The sequence below is a fragment of the Thunnus albacares genome, chromosome 4, assembly GCF_914725855.1.
Source record: "Thunnus albacares chromosome 4, fThuAlb1.1, whole genome shotgun sequence".
In the NCBI taxonomy this organism is placed as follows: domain Eukaryota; kingdom Metazoa; phylum Chordata; class Actinopteri; order Scombriformes; family Scombridae; genus Thunnus; species Thunnus albacares.
The window spans coordinates 8,573,491-8,588,037 of record NC_058109.1 but is presented as its reverse complement, the minus strand read 5'-3'; the positions used below and the strand labels follow the sequence as shown (position 1 = coordinate 8,588,037).

Here is a 14,547-nt window from a genome sequence, read left to right as displayed (position 1 = left end):
GCACAACAAAATATTGTATGTATGTATTTGGTTTTCAAGAAACAAAAATACAAGGATTTCTCTACCTGCTTGGTTTTCTGCAAATATCTCATGTAAATTTGGCTGATTTGCACTAAACCAGGGTTGAAATCTAACAAAAACAGCATTTTCTTCAGAGTTTCTGTTTGCATTTAATATTTGGGTGAACAACAGAGAAATGGATACTGCTGCACAAATAATTTGAGAATTTTCTGCGGTTATTTGATTGAATTTGTTTCATGATTAAAATACAAGATATGTCTGCACAACACTAATCAGAGTCATGGTGTATAAAAACAAAAAAACATGCACTGGTATTACTGGAGTTACTCCAAAAAAATGGCAAAGGCATTGTTGCAATTTAAAGTTTTTCAAGGAAACAACAGCTAATCAATAGCAGGTGCGCCAGATAATAACGCAGTTGCATCAGTAGACATTTTCACGGCAGACAGTTTGACTTGTCAGTGCAGGGAAGTGCAGAGGTAATTAATAACATTAATGACAGCTTCATTCCATTTAGCTGAGCCATTTCCAGGGCTCTGGTGGTGTTGTGCATGCTGACTCACTCATTGGCATGGTTCACTTCAACGATTCGTGGAATGGAGCCACCTTTAACGTTATTTACAACCTGTGCTTTTCTTTCTCTGACAGGTCAAAATGTTGGCCAGGAAAAGGGTCTATTAGACTGATGATTGTACAGTTCCTTAGAAGCTTTTAAAAGGATTTTATTGTGCTAATGGAAAAAACATCCTTTAAGAAGTAGAATAGCCATTATGTCTGTATTTTCATACAGTGTCTGAAGATTAATGTCTTTATCTTGATTTGTCTTCAAATTTGTTTCAGTTGTCAAGTCCAATTCATGAGGAATTTTCATAATATTAGATGTTTAAATTGATTATGTGATGTTAAATATTCATATACAGCAGTGCTGGGCCCTCTTGAATGCTCATTTTACCATCTGCAAACATTTTAGCACACAAGTAAATACAGAGGACAACACACAGGATGGAAGGTAGACTGAATACAGTTGTGTTGTTAGACAATCAACAAAATCACAGCACGTAACTCTCCCTGAAACTGCAAACTGTTGTTTTTTATATTAACATGAGATACAACGTGCTAAGTAGTGAATTTTGAGATGCTCACAGGTGTATTTTTGAAATTTGGAAAGAGCCAGGCTAGCTCTTCCAGTGTTTATGCTAAGCTAGGCTAACCACATTGTGACTCCGTACTTGACATACAGACAAAAGGTTGATATCCATCTTCTCATCTACCTCACAGAAAGAAGGTGAGTAAGTTTATTTCCCAAAAAGTTTAACTATTCCTTTACTATCAAGTATGGGGGGAGAGAGAGAGGGCAGCCCTGATTCGCTCCTCATAATTTCCACAAAGAAAGCATCATAACACCTTCACATCATTTCAGCGTTTCACCATTGGAGCGGCTTTATCATCACATTCAGTCACGGCGGTGTTTCACATTTGAACAGCGAAGCATTGGCTGAGTGCCCGTGGCTCAGCGAGAAGCCGAATACGCAGACAGGACAGAGAGAGAGAACGAAAAGGGTTAATGTTTAGGAGGCTGAGAAGTGTGGGTGTGAGGTCACAGCTATAATCAATACAAAACAGTTGGAGAGAGTTAGAAAGTAGAGACAGAGACGTGGAGGGGGGGGGGGGGCAGTTAGCGAGGGGGTGGGAGACGGTAAAGCTCGACTGATTTGAATTCTATTCATAATTCTCTGCTGGGAGACCGGTTAGCTGAAGGCGGCGGATGATGAGAGATGGAATGAAAGAGGGGGAGAAGGTGTAGGAGGAAGAGAGAGAAACAAAAGGGAAGGACAGGATGGGATAGAGTGTTCAGTCTCTGAGGGGGAGGGAGCTGGGAATTAAATACAGCTCGGCTTCAAACAGAAAGGTAGAGAGACGGACAGAATGAATGAAAGACAGACAGAGAGAGAGAGAGAGAGAGAGAGAAAGAGAGAGAGAGAGAGCTGCATGATGTCTCTCTTGTGTGGACACTGATTTACAGCAGCTGCTCAGTTTGATTGCTGCAAATCAAAAAAAAAAGAACATGAACCATTATCCTCCACACACACACACATACCTCTATACTTAGCAATGGGCAGTAATACATTACAGTAACGTGATTGCTCTTTTCATAGTGGGGCAGCTAAGTGCAAATTTTGTGGTACAAGCACTAAATTTCACACAGGGACTCATCAAGGGTTAGTTGATATAAAAAAAAATGACACTGGCCACTTCACAATCAACCTGTAATGGTAATTATATGAGTGAATGTCATCCACTACCAGGGCACACTGGTGACATGAGCATGGAGTTCAGACTCAGCTTCTGTAAAGTAATATTGAAAGAGGACTTCCATCTTTTCACTGAGATTTTCATCTCTTTTTAAAGAAGGGAGAATGACTTAATAGAATTCTTTAAGCATGAAAACGATCCATTCGCTGCCTCTCTGAGTGACGACGGACAGCTGCGTGTAACCGAGAAATCTCAACTGGCTGAGATCCTTCAACGCTGTTGTCATCGATGGCTCAGCGTTAGTGAATGACTTGGCAACCCGAGCATCAAAAACTTTATGCCTCAGATTTAGTTTGGGATGTTTACGTTCTATCTAGTCTGAAGGCTGAAGGCAAGAACAAAGCGAGGGCAGGGAATGAGAAGGAGGGTGACAGACTTCACCAAAACACCCAATAATTGGCAAAACTTTCTGTGAGACAACAACACCAACAAAATGCAGCTCTTTCACTTTCTAGCAGATAAAAATTGCTGGCGTCCAAACAACGAATACTACTCAATATGTTACTCCATGGGAGTAAATGAAGCAGAACAAGTGTACATGTCTTTTTCCTTTGAGGACATAAAGGAAGCTAACGACTGTTTCACAGCTGCTTTATACTGAAATAGAGCGTCATTTTCAAGATGGTACGATTTCACTCCAGGACCCGAGACGTAAGTGACAAGCTGAACAATATATATATATATATATATATACAGTACCAGTCAAAAGTTTGAAGAGGCCTTCCCATTCATTTGAATGAGAAATGTGTCCAAACGTTTGACTTTTACTGTATAAAATTCACCGTGAATTTTCTGAAAAGGAGAAGGACACATGTGAAGGGCTTGTGATATGAATCAGAGACATAAAACTTTTAGTTAAACAGATGTCACGCTGTATTTGGAAATCATAAATCAAGATAAATATTGTGTTACTGGTGTTTTAAACTATCCTGTTATGGAGACAAGATGTTACCTTACAAGGTTTAGTGGCATTCAGATATTGCCTTGTTTGTTTTATTAGTGTTACTGTATTACTTTAAATTTGACTCATGATTACATCTTTCATCAAGGTGAGTCACTAGATTCTTGTTGCTTTTCCTCACCAACAGGCTTCCCTCCTCAGGTCTTACTGTAATGTCTGTTCATGGAGCTACAATAAAGTTTATTTTGTATAATAATGAAGCTGTTGAGAACACACACGTTTACAAATCTTTTGCTAGTCACTTAAAAAATGTCCCAACTTTAAAGAAATGTCCTCACTTTGAGAAAATGTCTGCACTTTACAAATCATCTTGTTACTTCAAAGCATTTATAATCGATATTTCTTATACTAACAATGTGTCAAATGACAGTAATGTAATGTGAGAGGCGTCATCGCAGTGATGAACCTGCAGAGAATTATTAGCGACTCTGCAGCTCCACTCAGCTTTATAGCGAGTTTCAACTCATTGTTTAGCTTTACTGTTTTGGTTCACTCTCAGCGCTCTCATAGCGTTGTTTTCGGCCACAGCAGGCAGCTGTTTTCAGTTAAAAAGCTCCAAAAACCAGCTAACCAGCAACCAGCAAACAGACACAGTTAGCAATTAGCTGGTGAACATAGTGGAGCATTGAGCAACTAAAGATCCAGATATTTCCCTCATGAGGTGGTGGTGAACAAAAACAGAGCTAAAAGAGAGTGAATATTGGACGTACATTCACCAGGTGGAAAGTAACACGACTAAAAATGAATGGAATTGTTGCTCCATAACTGCTGGATGTGAAAATGTCTTTACAGATAGTGTCCTCACCCAAATAAAGAAAAACTTTCAGGGTCTAAAACTCCAACTGGTACAACAGCAAACACTTGTTTTCGTCAATTGTGAGGACTTTGTATTGGCCTTAAACCAAATTATAATCTGAACCCTAAAATAAGCATTTGAATTTGGGAGCACCTGCTTAGTCCCCACCAATTGACTGTGTCAGCACACACACACACACACACACACACACACACACACACGCACACACCATATGCGGGTATAAAATGCTGGGTTGTGTCTTGTGTCTCGCTGTCATAAACAAGCAGAGCTATTGGACCTGTTAACAGTCTAAATATGGACGTTGTGAACTGGTCTCTGTTAGGAAGCTGCAGGTCTCCTGTATAAACATCCAGCCTTCACATCCAACACACACACACACACACACACACACACACAGCCCACTGAGGAACACTGCAGAGTTTAGAGCCTCCTGATGGAAAATCCACAGCAGTAATGTTCTGCTGTGAAAATGTATTCTAGCCTCCTGACGACTATCAGACAGAAAACTGCAGATGCTTTACGGTTAGTTGTTATAACTGAGCACAGTAAGTCATAATAAAACAATGTGACACCTGTATCAGGAGGAATACTTGATGCTTCTGAGGAAGTATATCCCAGAATATATTGTATTACTACTGATACAGGTCAGACAAGTGTAGGTCTCACTAATTATTTTATTTTCACTACAAACTTTTTCAAATCTTTATAAATCGCATGTGTTATAAATCACATTTTCTTAAAGGGGACATGTGCTTTTTGTGATTTTCTGTCATTTATATACTGTTATAATGTTGGATGTCTATATTAAACATGGTCAAAGTTCCAAAACTTGAGGTAAACGTATGTACGGCCATCTGTTCAGTGTTTCTAAGGTTGTTTCATAATGTGTTTGCTTTATCCTCTAATATTTCAGATCAGATTTCGGCTCAAACATGTACAGATGTATTTGAGAAGTTGACATTTTGGGTAAAGAACGAGAAAAATAAGTGAAATCCAACTACTACTGTTTGTTTACGTAGCCTCTGGAGCCGGTGGAAGTGAGGGTCACCGTCCAGAAACGAACCAATCAGAGCAGAGTAGGCTCATCGGGTGGGGGTGGGGGGGGGTCTTAAAGAGACAGCAGCTAAAACAGCCTGTTTCAGACTGAGGCTGAACTGAGGGGCTGCATAAACAGCCAGTATAAGATAAATGAGGAGTTTTTTGAACCGTAAATCATGCAAAGATATTCCAGTAGAGTCCCAGAATAAAAACCTGGAAATGTGCATGATACGTCCTCTTTAAAACAAATAGAAAAAACAAAAAGAATAAAAAAAGCCATGTGAGAGTCTTTCCAGCTGGATCAATACATTTTTATAAATGATCTCCAGCATCCTGAGACAAGACAGATAAATCACTGCACTGTTTTAGAAAAAATAAATAAAGTCTTGGAACAGATGATTTTATTGGCAATGTTGTCAAAGTTTGTCATTTGTTTCACTTGTCAGTGTCCCCTGGTGGAAAATCAATGCAAAGGAAAACATTATTTATTACTTATCAGTCGATTTAACATATATAAGAGCTCAAGAAATAATGATAAATTATGAGTAATATTAGTCTAGGCAGCAACTGAAATTTACTGTCATAAATAATACTGTCAGGTAGAAACAGGACAAAAAAAGAGGTATCTTGCATTTTCAGCAAACACCCAATAAAAACATATATATGTAACAAGTCAAGTGACAAATCCTTAAACTATAGTATATATGACCTTCGCTCTTCGAGAGCAAAGGAGGAAACAGATTGATGTTGTTATGGAGCCATCAAGTCTGTAGAGGAAGGAGGTCAGGGTGGATTAATGGGTCAACAAAATGTCAGACTTTGCTATAAGACGGGATACGGCTGTTCATTTCCTATTTCCTACTGACAGTTAATGTTGCTTTATTTTAATCATGACCAGTATCCAGATTGTATTCAGAGCCTTTACATTTAAGTAAAAGTACCAACACAGCAATGTAAAAATACTTCCTTTCAAGTTAAAGTCCTGCATGAAAAATCCAACTTAAGTAAAAGTAGGTATTAGCAGTAAAATGTACTTAAAGCATTAAAAAAATAATACTTGTTTTGTCCCTCTGACTGATATATTATTATATATGACATCATTATATTGTTAATACTGAAGCATCAGTGTTAGAGCAGCATGTTACTGTTGTAGCTGCTGGAGGTGAAGCTAGTTTGAACTACTTTATATACAGTTAGTCCAGTGGTTCCCAACCCAGGGGTCGGGCCCCTCCAAAGGGTCACCAGATAAATCTGAGGGGTCGTGAGATGATTAATAGGAGAGAGGAAAAAACGTAGTTCTGATACACAAATCTGTTTCCAGTCACACATTCTCACTTGCAGCCTTGACATGCTCTCCTCTACGTATCTCAGCAGTAAACTGTTCATCAAATATGGACGCAGTTCCGCAAACACTTACCAGTTACCATTTATTTCTACCATCTAAACTCGACTCTGCCTACAAGCTTGGAATAACAAAGGTATCATATCATTCAGAGACCTGTTTTCTGGCCAGCAAATAAAACCTTCCTCATAATAACTGTTTCCGCTTTCTTCAGGTTCTCAGTTTTGTTAAGGATCATCACACTATGTTTCCTCACTTGCTTGCTGAGGGCTCGTCAAATATTTAAGAGAAACCAGAAAACCCAACAGGGTTTCTGGACATCTAAGCTATACATCCTCAGATCTGACCCCCCTCCACTTGTTAAAATCAAACAGGAGTGGGAGGCTGAACTAGGAGTCCAGTTTCAGCACCCCTGGTGGGAAAAAAGCCAGATTACAGGTTAATTATTCCTCATCTTGAGCCCATCTCAATTTTATAAAATCACAAAAGTGCTCCATACTTAAGGAAAGCTAAACTAGCAAAATACTTTCCTGGCACTAGTGATGCCTGTAATAGATGTGCTTCTAGCCCATCTCATCTAGCACAATATCTTTCTGGTCATGTTCAAATTTAACAGGATTTTTAAACTTTTTCAAAATCATGTCAGAAATCCCTGCACCCTGTCCACTCATTGCCATTTTTGGAGTAACTCTTAACTACGCTGAGTTTACTAAAAAGAAATTAAATGTCCTGTCGTTTGCCTCTCTCATCGCCTGTAGATGCATCCTCCTACACTGAAAACCGCCTCCAGCACAACGCTCCTGGCAGACTGATCTAATGTTATTCCTTAAACTGGAAAAAATCGAATTCTCTCTCAGAGGGTCGACTAAGAAATTTTACATTACGTGGCAACCGAACCTCTCATATTTTGATAAAGTACAGTTACAATTGTTTAGAAATGTACTTTCCCATCACTTTGTATCCAGATATGTTTCTGTAGTTGCATCATGTACTTGAATTCTTTAAGATGCTGAACATGTTTAATTATGTATTCTAGCTATATATGCTACCAAACATTCATCTGTTGAGAGTGGACCAGCTGGGGGGTGTGAGGGTGGGTGGTTTTTATTTTTATTTCATTCTGTTCCTGTTTTCCTTTCTGTTTATCTGTATATATATGTCTGTGTCTCTGTGTAACTGGACATGTTAGTACTTCCAGATGCTAATATGATGTGATGTCCCAATAAAACAAATTTATAAGGAAAAAAAAACAAAAATCTCTCTTAAGTTCTTGGACTTTTTCTCTAATCTTTGGTTTTGGGTGAAATATTGGATCATTTGAACATTTATTAAAATGAAACCAGAAGTTTAGAGGGAAAAATCACTATTTGGTGGAGCTGTTAACTCATCTGAAATGTGACCCCGACTACACACTGCTTTTTGTAAGACGTCAAAAGCCAAAGAGGTTGGAAACCACTGATTTCATCTTTAACTATGTGTTGTATTTTAAAAGCTTGTTATATTATCCATTGTGTCAAATCTTCATCTGAAAAGTAACTAAAGCTGTTAAATAAATGTAGTGGAGTAGAAAGTATAATTTCCTTCTGAAATGTAGTGGAGTGGAAGTATTAAGTAGCATCAAATAGAAATACTCAAGTCAAGTACAAGTACCTCAAAATCATACCTAGTAACAGTACTTGAGTAAATGTACTTATTTACTTTCCACCACTGCCTGTACAATAGTTCTCTGACCTCAACTAGATAGTTATTTAACTCAAACCAGGATCTTTCCCGAACACCGAGCACGTTGTTGTGCCAAAACCCAACCAAACATTAACAGATCAGAAATCTGTTATTTTTATAAATAATATTTGTGTAGGTTTTGGAAGTCATTAACATGTGATGTCTGCTGATAGGGGCATCAGGTCAGGAGATACTTATGTGTTGTTTTGGAGAGCAATCACAAGCTGCTTACTTTGACATTAATTGTGGAAGATTTTGTTTATTTCACAATAGAGATTGGTTGACTGCTTTCACAGCAGTCTAAACAGATCAAACTAAACATGTTGAGAGTGAAATCACCGCAAGATGTTATCTTTTTTCTCTTTTAAGATTGTGAAGAAGGCACATTATTGCTGAAATGTCAGCTCATGGAACAAAGTCCACTCTGCATATCAGCTAAAGTGACCCTGCTTCTCTTTTAGGTAATTATACTTGATTAAACTGCTTTCTAAATCCAAGTAATAACTGTCTTCTTTTTCAACACAGTGGCACACATAAAGCAGGGAATGATGCCAGAGTCTCTGTCTGGGGTCTCTCTGTGTCTGAGAGGCGTCAGGCCTTCTGGCACGGTGCAACACTGCCCCCATGTGGCTAAAGAAATATAACACCTCATATAATAAATACTGATGTTGACAACTATTTAGAAAGGATTAATAATTTCACTGGTATTCCACTACAGACTTTTTCCATCTTTACAAATCTTTTTTTTCAACCCTTTGTTTATTTGGTTCGATAACAAACATTCACGTAGATAAAGTGGTTGTAATTATCAATTTTCAGCACAACCTGATTCAGTATTATGTTCCAAAGTCGAGGCGTAAATCTAAAGGTGACCGTGCTTTTGCCATCAGGGCCCCTCCGTTTTGGAACAACTCGCCTGAGGAGATAAAGTTAGCAGAATCAGTAACTTAAAATCTGTTTCTACAGACTTGTTTTTATGTGACGTTGTCTTTTTATCGTCTTTCTATCATCTTTTCATCTTTTTATCATCTATTGTTTTTCACTGTCGTCTACTGCCGTCTTCTTAATGTCAGACTTGTTGTTGCTTTCTGTGTCATGTGTCTTTGCTTTTGTATTGTACTGCCTTTGCTTTGTCTGTCAAAGCACTTTGTAAACTCTGTTTTTAAAGGTGCTATATAAATAAAGATACTATTATTATTATTATTATTATTCAGGACAGAATAAGATAGGTCACTGCACTATTTTTTCATTTTTTTAAAAGTAAATATAGTTTTTATAATTCAATAGTAAATAAAATAACGTATCAGTATCTTTAAGTCAAAATTGAACAGATTATGGCGAGGATGTAATTTTCACCAGGGATGGGGAGGGAGGGAACATTATTCCCTCGCTTTTCAAAGTCCTATTTATGTTCCAGATCACATAGAAGTTTCCCTAAACATCTGACTGTGGAGATTGATGAGGCTGTTCGGGGAGCTGACAGGAAGCTCCGCAGACATAATTCAGGACTCCAAAACACTCAGAATGCAAACATCATATAAAGTATGATAAAAACCAGACAAGTAACTGTGATACGATGCATGTCAACTCAACTCATGTCTCAACTTAATTAATTAAACAAAAGATGCAATGATTAAAGATGTAGTTATTTGCACCCTGGAATTAAAAGTGACAGTAGGAATGTCTGAGCTGATCTGCGAGATAGAGATCTGAGCCAATCCAGTCATTTTTAATTAATACAGTCATGATATTGCCTGTAAAGCCAAATGATTGCTCCTGGAATGATAAAAACTGTCAAAAACTGACCGCACAACATTGTGAGAAAAATAAAGCTGCTATTACCACTATTATTATTATTATCCCAATCAAAGTGTTTCTAAATGTATGCCATATCTAATAGGCACATTTTTGGATGAACAAAAAACCCAAGTACTACCCCCTAGTTGCACCTTTCTAGTTAATGGACCAAATATGGTGTCACCCATGACCCTTCTTGGACACTCCCCTTGCCTCTGTTAATCTTGGACAACGATTGGCCTGAAGCCACATGACCATATATCCAACCCATCTTTGTAGATGACCCATTGGCTGATATGTGTCTGAATATATATGATTGGTTGTCTTCTTTTTTTTTTTTTTTACCCTTCTTCATACCCAACTTACTTTATTTAAATGGTGTTTGTAATGTGTTTTATGATGACCCTGATGAAGGTCACAAGCATAAACGCGTCGGTGAACTAATAAAGTTGTTCTTCATACTACAAGTGTTGCTGGAGTTCTCATCTTTCTAAAAAAAATAAAGCTGCAGCCAGAAAACCAGCTAATGTCAAAAGGTTTCTTATGTTTCATCTCATATACTGAACATGTTTACAACTAGGATCAGTCATAACAGGGTCACTATAGTGAGCACGCAAAGGTACAAACTACATGATGCTGATGACACCGACAACCTCCAATACATAAATATTTGTATAAAAACACATGTAACTTAAATTCTTGTTTTGAACGAGGGTGGGAGGATTGATACCTAAAATATCAATACTACAGATACTAAGTCTTGTTTGGGTATCGATACAAAAGTCAATAAGAGTCAATAAGATCAATGCAAAAAATCATGACTTTGTCTCCTCTATATGATAGTACATGAGCCACTTTTAAGATTTAATCAAATTTAATGATGAAATTACATTTTGTGATACTGCCCAGCCCTACTTTGAACACAACAACCATTTAACTTGGGTTAAACCGTTTGTTTGTTGTTTTTCTTCAAAGCCTCACATTCAGATTTTGGCCTTTTTTCTGTCTGAGTGTTGCCAAGTTAATGAAAGCGCTATTTGCTCAGGACTGAAAGGGACCCCCAGAGTTTATTTGTAGGCTTCACTGATGTTTCCCATGTCCTCTTAAAGACCTCAATGAGGAAGTGGCCTGAGCGGTTCACCCCCGGCCTGCTGATAGGGCTTCAGTCAGCTTCCACCACCTGCCGGCTCACAGTGACGGGACTGCAGAACAAACTGGACCGTTTCTGTGTTCTGGTGACATGGAAGCATCCGGAGCCTCTGGTCCTGATGGGAGGCTTATAGCCCGACACGCTCTGCAGGACCCAGCCTTTCTGTGGGACCTAAGTGTGGTGCAGTGGTAGAAGAAGTACTCAAGAGAAACTAATAATACCACTGTGTGAAAATACTCTGTTAGAAGTAACTTAAGTGGAAGTACATAAGTACTTATATGTTCAAAAGTAAAAGTATTCATGTAGAACAGACCTTTTCAGAGGATTATTCATCCTATAATTGTATTATTGATGCATTAACATGTTGGCAACCTTTTAATGTTGCAGCCAGTTGAGTTGTGGCAAATTTTAATGACTTAATATATATGTTGGGTAGTTTAATCTACTAAAATGCATCCTATTTTATTTGTTGATATGTTTTGTTTGTAAAATTTGAGCCTGCAAAGTAACAAGTAACGTAAACTGTGGTGAATATGATGTGGCAGCATAACATAGAAATATTCAATTGAAGTACAAGTACCTCAGAGTACTGAAGCACAGTACTTGAGTAATTGTACTTAGTCACTTTTCACCACTGGTATGTTCTGCAAATGTGTTTTGTTTGTTTATAGAGTCGAACAGCAGTTTAATAATTCTGAATCCAGAATTTGCTTTTCATTTTAGGGGACAATCAGCGTTCATCAACACTCAGCACTCAGAGTCTCAAGGTTTAGCTTTCAACAAAATTTTAAGTAACAAAAGTTATAAAGAGAATTAAAGGAAGAGTTTAATATTTTTGGAAATTTGCTTATTGTCTTTTTTTTTAAGAGTGAGATGAGAAGACTGATATTAATCTCATGTCTGTGTGTTAGATTCAGAACTGGAGTCAGGACGTGATTAGCTTAGCTCAACATAATGACTGGAAGGAGCTAACCTGGCTCTGTCCAAAGTTAAAAAATACACCTACCAGCACATTTAAAGTTCACTTAATTAATTAACATTGTGTATCCATAAAAAAGACCATCAAAAATTTGGTAGCATTCACACAGAAGCCAAGAATAGCCATGCTAGCAATTATTTTTTTAACGCTGTTATCGCGGGATCACAAGTTAAATGATCTCACAGAGATTTGTCACAGGTGGAGTTCATTCTCATTTGCTCAATCCTGTCTTCTCCTCTCCACGTCTCCCTCACAGGGATAACTCAACTATTTAGATCAAGCACAAGAAGCCTTCAGGTGGCTCTTAAGGACATGGGTTCAAATCTGTCATATGTTGCTTCTTATTCCTTCTCTCCACCCCACTTTCCTTTCTTTCATTAAGTCTAATAAAATGAAAATGCTTGAACAGTATTGTTTGGTACTTCTCCTACATGAAACATCTCATCATATTATCACCAGGAGTTAATCAACCTGCCATTTGGCTGTGACACAGATGTAATTAATAAAGGTGCTGTTGATAATAATGGGTACTCGTTGATCTGACATTTTCAGCTTAAATCAATTGCTACAGTTGTCAAGACGCCATCTTTGCATGCTGGCATGACACTCCTCATCTCTGATGAACATTATCTGTAATTAGAGGAAACAACCTTTTGTCTTCTTGTGATAACGGGTTGATTATCTCGTTATCTCGAAATAACAAAGCTTGTTTTCCCGGAGATAAGGAAGTAATTAACTTGTGATCTCAAGATAACGGCATTAAAGCTGGAGTGCAGGACTTTTGTCTCCCCCCTCTGGCAGTGAGAGTAATTACGAAAAACACTATCGACTGCTTACATCGTAGGCTTTGCTGTAGCTTACTCCTTCACTACTGTTTCGGCTGTAAAACAGTGGATCAATGTTTTGAGTGTCTCACAACCCCCACAAAATTATTTGTTTCACTATCAGAATTTGATCCATTCTGTCCGATAACATTTGGAAAGTCTAGATGATTAAATTAATTATCCCCTTCAAGTTAGCAGAGGGCTAAGTTAGCTGCTCGGCAGCAGAAGTCTCTGGTGCACATACTCTGCCCATAGAGCATGTGCAGTATAAATTCATCTGGCCAGTGCGGGAATGTCGCCACCGACACCAGATTTAAAAACAGGTATACTGTGAAATACAGAGAGATTTATCAGGGCTTAATCAGCATTGTGTGGACTTGTTTGGCAAGGGCTTGAATGTAATGGATGTTCATTTATATGTAAAAGTTTCGCACTGCAGGTTTGGAAAAAAGAGCAAGCATGGCCATTCTCAGCTTCCGTACATTCATTAGTTTACCACATCCAGATCCTGAATGGACCTGCTAGAACCCAAGTGCCCCCAAATCCCAAAATGTCATAAGATGGGAAAACATTTGGGGCCATTGAACAGCATTATAACAAAATCAGGGAGTGAATCTTTAGTACCTTAAATATTGACAGAAAATAAAAAGACCGCCTCCTGGTTCTTTAGGGGTCCTAAGCAACCACTCAGTTTAGTGATGCCTTGTGCTGGCTCCACATCAACCCAACAGAGAGCTCCATTTGTGGACAGGACTCTGTTAGCATTGCTGATTAGCAGCGGGCTGTCGTCTTGGTAATGGTTGCTGCTAACAGATATTGTGCTGTGTATTTCCTGAGCCTGCTGAGGCTGGAGGCAGAACAAGACGAGAATCAAAAAACAACTGTCAGAGCACACAGAGGAGAGCCGGGGCATCAATACTGAAAGGGTCGGGTCATACTAAAAAGAACCGCGTGTTGTGTGTTTTTCCTCTTGTTCCTTTGGTTTTGATGTTTGAGCTTCACTGTACAGAATGATGTATAAGCAGAGTCCAACACTCGAAGACCGTTTCCACATTCATCTGCTGAAAGTGGAAAGTTTCTCTCCAAAGTGAACTCACCTTAAATTGGAGTTTAAGGCGTGTACTTACAAGCATGATTTATGACATCACAACTAGTTTGGAACCAATCATGGTCCAGTATTCAAGTGTTCTGTGGAAACTTGAAGCCTCCAGTGCACAAACACTGAGAATGAACTTCACAGTTTATTTGCATATTCATAGATTCTGGATATTTTAATGATGGAGAAAAAAATAAATGTAATTTTACATTTTTTAATGAGATAATTTAACTTTTTTGTTGAAAAACCAAATCAGATGGAAATTACTATTCAAGACGGAGTGTTTTCATATAAAAGGGAGAGACTGTCTGCACACTGAAACTTTCAAGCTCTCAAGTTTTTATTACATTTCAACCTGCAAGGTCTTTGTCAGGCAAACATTGACATAAACAAGAAATAAGCTATATATAGAGATATATACAGAGAAAAAATGACAGTCCCACCTACAATGAAGAGATCACATTACAATAGAAATGTTCAATGTATG

General features: G+C 38.2%; 1 long non-coding RNA gene across 1 annotated transcript in view; it reads right to left on the bottom strand.

Moving 5' to 3' along the window:
• Window positions 1–14,547, bottom strand: part of LOC122981255 — a 571,779-nt gene that overhangs the window by 196,861 nt on the left and 360,371 nt on the right. The window lies entirely within an intron of this gene.